Raw genomic sequence first — 11,486 nt, 5'->3', positions numbered from 1 at the left:
TGATGATGCAATGACCCATGCAAAATGTGAGGTTGGAATGTGATAACGGACAAATGTAGGAACGATATGTTCATTATGATGCTGAAGAGATGTTTATGCAATGCATGATATGAATGCATTTACGGACACGAGAGCCCCAAAAAAATTATCTCTTCTTACTTACACACTTGGGGGTGCAGTGCCCCATGTGTGTAGTTAAGAAGGTGATATGGATCTTCCGGCTTCCCATGAAAAAAGACGAGACCAACATACAACGTGTGCGTGACAACATGATGTAGACACGCAAAAGCATAACACGGGGATGCATAGAGTACGACAATATCCACAAATAATTACAAACAACAAAGGCGTACATGACATTTAGGTTATATGCATGACAGTGTTTAAAAGGCACGCAGCGTGTCCGCTTCATGCCCCTATTTTAGGGACCTATAGGATAATGTCTAGGGGTCTCTAATAACTACTCCCAACGATTCATAGCTCACACAACTGTTTTCTAGAGGTATCATCACTCAAGATAATAATATTGTGGCGGTATGGAATACCAGCGACAACATGTTATAAAGAGAGAAAGCTCTAGATGAGGTTTCACTATTATCAAGCAAGTCGGAGACCTAGCATGATCATAGATTCACCTCCACTCCTTAGATTCCCATGAACCCGGGTATAGGGCCCTTTTTTTTTTTTTTACTCAAACCCGTGGGTGCTTAGAATGCAGTGTAAAGAATGTGAAATAGACAACAGTTATTTACATTTTTACACAGTTCAATAAGTGCACACCCAAAGTTTCACAATTCCACAATTCCTTAAAATAGGCCTAACTCACAAAAATTCCCCAGTGGAGTCGCCAACTGTCGCAACATGCCCTTTTGCGGGCGTGCGACGCGAGGGTCATGGGTGTGCTTTCCAAAGGAGGAAAGATGCACGGAGTCGCCACCAACGTTTATTTGTGGAAAACGTCGGAAAAACCGAAAGAAACCGGTCAAAATGAAAATTCTAAGTTCGGGAGTTGTATTTATGTTTGAGGAAGGTATTAGCACCTCTCACGTTTGTCTCAAAGGACAACAACCTATTTTTTAGAATCGTGAAATTGTGATATCTTACCTTTTATTTCTTTTTTATTTTTGAGGTCGACAAAAGCGGGGCTCTTGCTCCTACGTACCCTCCATCGAAGAGGAAATCAGACCTACGTAGTTCTTTTTTAAGGGTGAATCAAACGATTCATTTTACTTGGAAGGTGATCATTTTAAGGTGTTGGACCTTTAAAATGATCCATTTACTTGGTAAGGAAAACTGAGATGATGAACTTTCAAACCCTTTTTAGTGACCTTTTTTGGTGGACGAGCTTGACTAGGCGAATTGATTTTAGCCTTAGTTTCACTTTAGTTATTAGTCAATTCAATTAAGAATGAGAAATCCCAAAGAGAAAACGTCCGATTGATTTTTTCGCTTTTATTTTACTAAAAGGTATTTTTTTATTATTATATTATTATTTTACCTCTTTTTTTATTTCCAATGTGGTTACGGCACGACCGAACGGTCAGAATTCATATTAACTGAAATTAACGGATATTACAAATCAAATGATCGGTGGAAATTTATTTTATTTTTGATTAGGCGAGAAATGACTTAAATAAATGACTGAAGCACGTCAAAAGGGGGTACAAAAAGTAAATGCAACGAGAATAAAAGTACACAAAACAAATGGGGACCACCACGGGTACATAGAATGAATTGAAAAGCTCGATTTGGAAACTTACCCGTTAAAGAATGAAGAACGGATGAAGAACGGTGAATAATGGAGGAAAACCTTCATGGATTTGCTTACGGAAACATCTCGGAAGCGTTACGGAAGCACCTCGGCTTGGATTTTCTTCACGGAAATAATTTTTTCCACCAAAAACAGCTGAAATACATCACCAGGGGGATCCGGGACCCTTAAAACAAGCCCCTTCAGCCTATTAATAGAAAAAGGGGGAGGAAGTTGCCGCCCAGGCAACGGAAGCAATCCAGCTTCAAAAAATCATTCTGGAAGGCCCAATTCAAAATTTCGAAACTGCTATTTGCACCCCAATTTTGATAAGTTCACCTCCTTCTTTCGTAATTTACAGAAAAGCTACGGAAGCATATAGGACTTGATTTTCATCTTTTTTTCTCTTCCCTCTTACCCGTATTAAGTGAAATATGCTTATTTAGGGTTATGGGAATTTTACGGAAGCATTACGGGTGTCCCGGAAGCCCCGGAAACCCATTTTTTAACAAAACGGGGGAGGTGGTTGCCACCTAGCTCGCCCAGGCGAGCTAGATTGGTTCCACCTTAAGCAAGAAATTGCCCAGAAACCCCTAGAAGGGCCCAAATTCGAAAATTACTATTTGCACCCACATTTTACTAATTACACCCCCTTTGCCCTTTTTTGGCAATTCTTTTTCCGTAACGGTACGAAACTTTACGAATTTCGTAACGATACTTATTTTCTTTCCGTAAGGTTATGAATCCTTACGGATCATATGTTTACTCTTTTTTAGCTTTCGAAGAAGTTACGGAAACTCACGGATTGCGCAACAACACCTCCCTTTGGTTTCCGTCACATTACGGAATTTCACGGATCGTGTAACCTTTCTTCCCTTTGATTTCCGGCGTGTCTCGGAACTTACATATCGTGCAACAACGGGTGCCAAGTATCTTGAAACGGCCAATCAAAGGTTGCATATCATCAAGTAATAATCCCCGGACGAAATTAGGGTATGACAAGGTAAAATAAGCAAGTTTGGTGAAGTTGATTTTTGCAGTTCGCTGAGCCATCCTCTTCTGGCTGAGCGCATGATCTGCTGGGCACAACATGATTGGCTGAGTGCATAGAAGAACCTGGAAGAAGATGACCTGTACAGGTGCGCTAAGCGAGAGTCAAACTCGCTAAGCCCACCGCTTGCACCTCCAGGCTGAGCGAAGAAGAGGCGCGCTGAGCCAAATGTCACTTAATTTGGCTAAGCGAACCAGAATATGGATGAGCGTGTGGATCATGCATTGTTTTGATGATGTCGAAAAGAAATCACTTGATTGTAATCATCAAAAAGGGGGAGAATGTGAATGTATGAATACATGAATTTTGATGATGCCAAAGAAGAATCAAACAAGGCCGCTTCAAAGGATAAGCATTTGGTTCAAGATTAATTCAAGATTGCTTCAACAAACAAAGCCTTGTTTCAAGATTAACTAAAGATAAAGCCTTGCCTCAAAACAAAGGGCTTCAAAGTCATGCAAGGCTCTGGTAATCGATTACCAGGAAGTGTAATCGATTACCAGAAGGGAAGAATGAAAAAGAGCTGTTGAAAAGGGTTTTGAATTTGAATTTTGAACATGTAATCGATTACCATATGTCTGTAATCAATTACCAGCAACAAAACTCCTGAAATTCAAATTCAAAAGTCATAACCCTTCAAATTATAACTGTGTAATCGGTTACATAAACATTGTAATCGATTACCAGTGGAGAGTTTTCAGAAAATCTGCCAACAGTCACATCTTTTGATTGGATTTGTGAATGGCCATCAAAGGCCTATAAATAGGTGACTTGGGCACGAATTTTGAAGAGAGAGTTTTGCTTTTTCAAAATGTCTTATCCTTTCAAAAGGAAATGAGAGATATTCCAAGAGAACTTCATTGCCAAATGCTCTCTCAAAAGAAACTCTTGGGCAAATACTTGCAAATCCATTAAGAGTTTCTCCATGGATTTCAATTGTAATATCCTTCTCTTCAAGAGAGAATTCTTCTTTCTTTCTTCTTATTCAAAGAGATTGATTAAGGGACTGAGGGTCTCTTAAGTTGTAAGAATTCATGAACACAAGGGATGGGTGGTCCCTATGTGGTTCAGACTTTGTAAATGGATTTTACAAAGGGAAAGGAAAATCTCAAGTGGGTCGCTTGAATACTGGACGTAGGCACGGACTTTGTCGAACCAGTATAAAATCTGTGTTTGCATTCTCTCCTCCCTTATCTCATTTATTTTGTTGTAATCAATTTTGTCTTTCATGTTTAAAGAACATTATTAAATTCATTGCTGCTTCTTCTGCATTCTAAGCCTATCCCTCTTAAGTTATTGAGGCCGCTGGTCCAACAAGTGGTATCAGAGAAGGATTCTTGTATAAAGTTTAAAAACTTCAAGAATAGATATAACCTCATCTAACTTTCCATTTCCTAAGGGAAATTCTATTAATAGGCCTCTTATGTTCAATGGTGAGGGTTATCATTATTGGAAAACCCGAATGCAAATCTTTATAGAAGCCATAGATTTAAAGAGGAAGTTATCATGCAGAGTATTGGATGAGAGTTTGAGTGATTGTGAGGTTTCTAGAGGTGAAGGAGACATCCTCAACACTTGTACTTGCTAATCTTTCATTTTCTCTTTTTCATCTTTGTAAGAGAAGCTTCCCAGTTATGGAGAGCTAAATCCTCAGTTGCTTCTTCCTACAGGGTACTTGATGTAAATACTCTTATATCTATCTAATGATGTAGCACGTGTTCTCTGTGCTATTAGTACTTCATTTTTAGTATGCTTTTGCCTTGATCACGTAGATGCATGCTCAGTTAGGGTCATTCAACATTGGGAAATGGTTTGATCCTTAGAACTAGATGGGATGGGGCTAGTTTATCATATTTTCACAAGGAATCGGGGTACGTTAACCTAGTTGTTGGTATGTATGTCTTAATGCAGTTCTGGTCAAGTGTAGTCCAACAAGAGGGACCTAAGGATGACGCTTGGCTAGGATTAGGTTAAACAGGCATGAGACATCGGGGTTTAGCAGTCCTGGAGACAACATAGAACATAGGAATGTTGTTAGGTAGAGAACATCTTTAGTAGCATCAGTCGCCCAGTAGGAAAACCAACACGTTGACTATCTACCTTCGCACCCACCACTGCTCACCTTTTATTTACCTTTGTTTAGTTAGTTTACACATGTGTCCAAACTACACACAAACCTTTTATAACAAGGCACTTATTTACTGAATCACAGCCTTACCAAGTAAAACAAGTTCCCCAAGAGTTTGATACTTGGTTCTTACCATTTTATACTACCTGCGCGATCTGGTGCACTTGTCGGCCGTTGAACAAGTTTTTGGCGCCGTTGTCGGGGATTTTCTTTCTATTTGGAAAGTTGAGTTCAGTTCTTTAAGTTCCTATTTATTATTCTTTGAATATTTGTGAATACTTGTTTTGTCTATATTTGTTTTCTTCTTGAATTGGATAACCGCTATTGCTGTCAGTATTTTGTGTGCATAAATCTCTTGCAGGTAGTTTAGCTCATTTGGAAGAATAAGCTCAATCTTTTGATTCAAGATCATGGAGATTATTATTTCTGTTCCACCAATAACTTGTGATTTTTTCCGAAGGGAGCATTACCAAGATAATTGTTATATGTACTCCACAAATAACTCTGGGTGGAGACAGGAGTTAACTCCCTATTATCAGTATGAAGAGGAAAGAGTCCTCCTCGATCTTGACATTGTGTTTGCAGAATTCATGGCATATCATGCTAGTTGTAAAGCTAATCATAATGCAATACAAAAGCAGGAGATTCAATGTGCTAAAGTTTTTTTTGAAGATTATCAAGGGGAACCAAAGTCACAATTCTACTATCAAAATGAAGCATAAAGGAGTTTCAATCTGGACATTTTGTTAATGCAATTCAAGGATACAATTGGATCTATTTAACGCGCATTTAAAAGCACAAGAATTCAGGTTGGTAAGCTGGTAGAAGAAGTGACTCAAGCTATGAGCAAAAGAGAATAAGAGATTGTAGAAGTTGACACTCAAGAGGAGAGCCCTGTGAATGAGCATGGTTTACAAGAAGAAGATGAGGAGAAAGCGCAACAATAGGAACAGTGCTTACAAACACACACTCAACAAGAAGATAAATTCCAAGTTAACACATGCTCTCATCAACTGACTATCAAAGAAGAAAGGCATGAAGACCATGAGGGTTCAATCATTCTAGGACAACCCTGTCTGCCATTTGCTAGTAGTGTTTTTGACATGGGTAAAGGTAAATTGGAACTGAATGTAGAGAATCGAAAGATCTCCTTTGACTTAATTGAAGCAATAAAACACCCAGATGACGATGAAGATTGGTTTGAAGCAGAAATATCACAGCAGGAGGTGGAATTAACAGCCTCAGCCATGATACTACCGATGCCTTGGGAGAAAGAATTTGAATATGTGACAGAATGTCTAGTCAAAGAAGATGGAGGAAGAATGCTAGCTTGTATTGAAGAGCTGGGGGATCCAGATGATGAATCTATTGGTCATGTGATGCTTGAAGAATTGGAAAACAATTGACCAAAAGAAAAGCCCAAAGTAGAATTAAAGACCCTTCCAGTGCATCTAAAGTATGTATTCTTGAAGGATAATGAGACCAAACCTATTATAATTTGCAGCTCCTTGCAGAAGAAAGAAAAGGATCAACTAGTACAGATTCTGAGAAGTCGCAAAGTCGTTATTGGTTGGCACATCTCTAATTTAAAAGGAATTAATCCCTCATATTGTATGCACAAAATTAATATGGAAGCTGATTACAAGCCAATGAGACAACCTCAAAGAAGGCTGAATCCAATAATGAAAGAAGAAGTAAGAAAGGAAGTGCTCAAGTTGTTAGAGGCAGGGCTCATTTACCCAATCTTGGATAGTTCATGGGTTAGTCCTATTCAAGTTGTTCCGAAAAAGGGAGGTACAACAGTGATAAAGAACGATAAAGATGAGCTAATTCCTACAAGAACAGTTACTGGGTGGAGGATGTGTATCGATTATAGGAAGCTAAATGAAGCCACCAGGACAGACCATTACTGGCTTCCCTTCTTGGATCAAATGCTTGAAAGACTTACAGGGAAATCTTTTTACTATTTCTTAGATGGATACTCGGGCTACAATCAAATTGTAGTGGATCCTCAAGACTAAGAAAAGACAGCTTTCACATGTCCTTTTGGTGTATTTGCTTATCGGTGCATGTCGTTCGGTTTATGTAATGCCCCAGCTACTTTCTAGAGATGTATGATGGCAATTTTTGCTGACATGGTAGAGAAATGTATTGAAGTTTTTATGGATGATTTCTTTATCTTTCGTGCATCTTTTGAAAATTGCCTAGCAAATTTAGAGAAAATGTTACAACACTGTGAAGAATTTGATTTGGTGCTCAACTGGGAAAAATGTCACTTTATGGTTCAAGAAGGTATCATGCTGGGACATAAGATTTCTAGAAGAAGAATTGAGGTGGATAAGGAAAAGATTGAGGTTATTGATAAACTTCCACCTCCAATTAATGTTAAAGGCATACAGAGTTTTTTGGGTCTTGCTGGATTCTATTGGCAATTCATTAAAGACTTTTCCAAAATTGCTAAACCACTAAGTAATCTGCTGAACAAGGATGTTGCGTTCGTGTTTTATGATCAATGGTTAGAAGCCTTTAATACCGTTAAAGCCAAGTTGGTCTCTATACCTTTGATCACGACACCAGACTGGGGACAAGAGTTTGAATTAATGTGTGATGCAGAGATTATGCAGTTGGTGTTGTGTTGGGACATCGAAAGGGCAGAATTTTTCATACCATTTACTATGCCAACAAAGTCTTGAATGATGGTCAGATCAATTATGCCACCACTGAGAAAGAATTGCTGGCAATTGTTTATGCACTTGAGAAATTCAGATCTTATTTGGTGGGGTCAAAGATAGTAATTTACACTGATCATGCAACAATTAAATATTTGTTGTGCAAAGCTGATTCTAAACCACGACTTATCAGATGGACATTGTTACTTCAAGAATTTGATTTAGTTATCAAGGACAAGAAAGGATCTGGAAATGTGGTAGCAGACCACCTATCCATATTAGTGAATGAGGAGGTCACTTTAAAGGAAGATGAAATAAAACATGAATTTCTTGATGAATTTTTGTTTTTGATTTCAGAGAGACCATGGTTTGTTGACTGTTAGACAAGTGGCCTCAGATATCTTAAAAAGGGGGGTTGAATTAAGATATCACAAACTATTTTCCAATTAAAATTTCTATACAAATTTTAACCCAAGTCCCAAGTTTCCTTTTAAAATGAGTTTCTAAATAATAATTCAAATCAAACTTACTAAATAGAAACAATAAACAACAATAAATAAAAGAGTTTAAGGGAAGAGAAAGTGCAAATACAATTTTTATATTGGTTCGGCAAAGTCCGTTGCCTACGTCCAGTCCCCAAGAAGCCCGCTTGGGAGTTCTACTATCTCACAAATCCTTTACACTTTCTGAAACACACAAGGACAACCCTTCCTTTGTGTTCAGATACTTTACAACAAGAGACTATCAGTCTCTTAGCCCTTTGATTGGAAAGAGAAGAAGAAGAAGATGATCTCTCTTGAAAGAGATAGATGTTTACAATGAAGCACTTAATTCCTTATTGAATAACACAAGTGTTTGACCAAGGAATGTTGGATGATAAGAGATTTTTTTTGAGAGGTGATGTGCCATCATTTTCTTCTATTTTCTAAACCCTTTTTGCACCATTTTAATTACTGATTGGTCTTAATTGTCAATTAATTAGGCAGTTTTATTATTTGGGCTCATTTAGCTAATTTGATGTTTTTAATCTAATTTCAGGAATTAATGAAACATTGGGCTTAATCCGGATTTTGGTTATGGACTTGAAGAGGGAAAATAGAGCAGCGCTTACCTTAGTTAATTTCTAATTAGGAAATTTCACAATTTTATTTTATGTTGTTCAGTGTTTATTTCGTTTTGGGCCAGAGTATTGTAATAGGGCCCAGTGACTTTGAGTGACTCTTTTTAAATAGCATCCTTGGGATTCATGCAAGGCTATTCTGTTATGCTATTTTATTATTCAAAGCTTTTGTTTTAGGTTTTTACGTTTTTCTGTTCTAAGGCTACTGCTTTCGTTCTTAATGCAATTTTCCGTTTTCTGCTTCTAATTACAATTTCGTTCTTGCTTCTTCTTCTACTTTCATTTACGTTTCTGCTTCATTTACATTTATGTTCATTTACGTTTTTGCTTCATGTTTCATTTGCATTTTCTGTTTGAATCTATGGAAGGCTAGTTTTTCTGGTGTTGTTTCCTTTTGAGGACGAAGCCCAACTCTCTTAGAGGTTTTGTTTGTAACGTGGTTTCCTGGCAGTTTTCACTTCACCAGTTATCCCAAATTCGTGAACATTAATCAGTGCACGCGTCGTGTTCGATTAATTACCTCTAAGCCTAACTTGCGTTCATGCATAATGGACGAAGGGCTAACTGGTGTACGTGGTGCCTAATCACGTATTGATAACCCTAAGTTGATTTTCGCTTAGTAAATTGAAATAGGGTTGGATTAAGTGGTTGACTATTAGGGACGAATTCTCCATAACCCAGGATAAGAGAATGGCTTCTGAATCAGAGGAAACAACCCATTTTTAATATTAGTAGTTTCATATTCCAGTTTACTTGTTATGCTCTTTAATCACAAAACAAACCCCCCAATCGATACTGTTACTGTGCAAGTATATTATGAATATTTGGTTTGTCATTGCTCGTTGGGAAACGACCTAGGATCACTTCCTAGTGACTGCATTTTCATGTTTATTTGATTCGGGTACGGCCTCGACTAAATTTGGCGCCGTTGCCGGGGAGCAGTGTCCAAAGGTTCATAATAACTAGCTAGTGTTGTGTGTTTAATTCTTTCGTGTTTTAAGTTTAATTGTTAGTATTGTGTTAGTATGTGTGTTAGTGTTATTTAGTGTCCTGGTATTTTGTTTAGTGTGTGTTCTGTTTCAGTTTTCCTATTAAGCGCTTTCCCTGTTTAAGTTTTGGGTGTTTTGCTGTGAATAGTGTTTTACGACGGACTTAGCGACCACTTATGCTTGCGGCAAAACAGAGTAGTAGTAGAAATCAAGTAGAGACGGATTTTAGCGACCACCCATGCTGAATTATTTGAGATTTTTTGTTTTAGTAGCTAGGGTTGTTATTTTTGGCTGAATTTTTTTGTGGTAACTTCTTTTAATGTATATTTCGTGGGAAAAATAGCTAGAGCCTTTAGTTTGGTCAGATTTGAAAGTTCCAAAAAAGTAGCAAATTTTGTGTTTGTCGAAACTTCAAACGGTTATCAGAATCGCAATTATTATATATGTATTTGGGGTAGAAAAAAATTTCCTACGCCGTGGCAGCCAGCCGTAGGCCGGCTGAGGTCTCCATCGTCCAAAAATAGTGATTCTGTCAAAAGTTTTTTATTTTTCAAGTTTTATTCACTTATTTTTCTTAACCTACCATTTTTAGCTTCCATAGTTAGACTTTGAATTTTTGCCTGAAATTTTTTGTGCTATCTTCTCATCATTTTATAAGGTTGCTCACAAAGTTTCAAGTCATTTGGATATCATTTGAGGGTAGCTGTAGTTCAAACCTGCACCTTTATTTACATGACAAGGCAACTAGTTGTGCATGCTGAATGTAGTGTATGACTAGAGGCAATCCATCTGACTTACAACCCTTTGATCCTGAGATAGATAGGACATTTCATAGATTAGTTAGGCATCATTTTATACCTTTTGATCATCCTGAGCATTCCATTACTGGTGAATTTGTGCATTCTGTTATTGGTGATTTTGAACATCCTGATTTTGAGCATTATAATTTTGAACATTCTGATTCTGAGCATTCTGATTTTGAACATTCTGAGAACATGGCACAACCTCCACCCCGTGAGAGGACTCTAAGGGAAATGGCTGCACCTGATTTCACCTACGAAAGCTTGTGCATCCAATACCCTGATGAGGGTGTCCTATATGTTCTTAAAACTGGACTGATTCATTTGCTTCCAAAGTTTCATGGCCTTGCAGGTGAAGACCCACACAAACATTTGAAGGAATTTCATATTGTCTGCTCCACCATGAAACCCCCAGATGTCCAAGAGGATCATATATTTCTGAAGGATTTTCCTCATTCTTTAGAGGGAGTGGCAAAGGACTGGTTGTATTACCTTGCTCCACGGTCCATCACGAGCTAGGATGACCTTAAGAGAGTATTCTTAGAAAACTTTTTCCCTGCTTCTAGGACCACAACCATCAGGAAAGATATCTCAGGTATTACACAACTCAGTGGAGAGAGCCTGTATGAGTATTGGGAGAGATTTAAAAAACTATGTGCCAGTTGCCCTCACCATCAGATTTCGGAGCAACTTCTTCTCCAATATTTTTATGAAGGACTCAGTAATATGGAGAGAAGTATGATAGATGCTGCCAGTGGTGGAGCCCTTGGAGACATGACTCATGCTGAAGTCAGAAATTTAATTGAGAAGATGGCTTCCAACTCCCAGCAGTTTAGCGCCAGAAATGATGCCATAGTCATTAGAGGAGTGCATGAGGTAGCTACAAACTCTGCTGCATCATCTGAGACTAAGAAGCTTGAAGGAAAACTGGATGCATTGGTTAACTTGGTAACCCAGCTGGCCTTGAATCAGAAATCTG

At 38.1% G+C, this 11,486-nt stretch overlaps 1 non-coding gene across 1 annotated transcript; it reads right to left on the bottom strand.

Annotated features, from left to right (window-relative positions):
- Positions 1-11,080: 11,080 nt before the first annotated feature.
- On the bottom strand, positions 11,081-11,187 carry LOC114388820. Its single transcript, XR_003661611.1, has one exon. It is a non-coding gene; the product is annotated as a small nucleolar RNA R71 (small nucleolar RNA).
- Between the last annotated feature and the right edge of the window lie 299 nt (positions 11,188-11,486).

This window comes from Glycine soja, chromosome 15 (assembly GCF_004193775.1).
Source record: "Glycine soja cultivar W05 chromosome 15, ASM419377v2, whole genome shotgun sequence".
NCBI lineage: Eukaryota > Viridiplantae > Streptophyta > Magnoliopsida > Fabales > Fabaceae > Glycine > Glycine soja.
This window is presented reverse-complemented; position numbering and strand designations above follow the sequence as displayed.